We start from the raw sequence: 479 nt of genomic DNA, 5'->3' as shown, positions 1-479 counted from the left end.
ACACAGACACACTCACACAGACACACACTCACACAGACACACACACAGACACTCTCACACACAGATATACTCTCACAGACACAGACACTCTCACACAGACACACACGCACACACACAGACACACACTCACACACAGACACTCTCACACACAGATACACTCTCACAGACAGACACTCTCACACAGACACACTCACACAGGCACACACTCAGACACACACACAGACACTCTACACAGACACAGACACCACTCAGACACCCACACCTGGAGCCCGCTGTGTGCCAGGCCGGATTAGCTCAGCACACACCTCTGTGCTGCACAGCAACCGTCAGACTCAGTGGCGGACACGGGACACCCACACACGCGTACACAGGTTGGCACTCCCAGCAGGGCAAGCACAGCGGCTCCCACGACCCCATCCACACCTCGGCCTTTGCCGAGCAGGCCCACCCCTAGGGAGAGCCAGCTTCAGCACCTGTGG

This window comes from Myotis davidii, unplaced genomic scaffold (assembly GCF_000327345.1).
Source record: "Myotis davidii unplaced genomic scaffold, ASM32734v1 scaffold988, whole genome shotgun sequence".
NCBI lineage: Eukaryota > Metazoa > Chordata > Mammalia > Chiroptera > Vespertilionidae > Myotis > Myotis davidii.
This window is presented reverse-complemented; position numbering follows the sequence as displayed.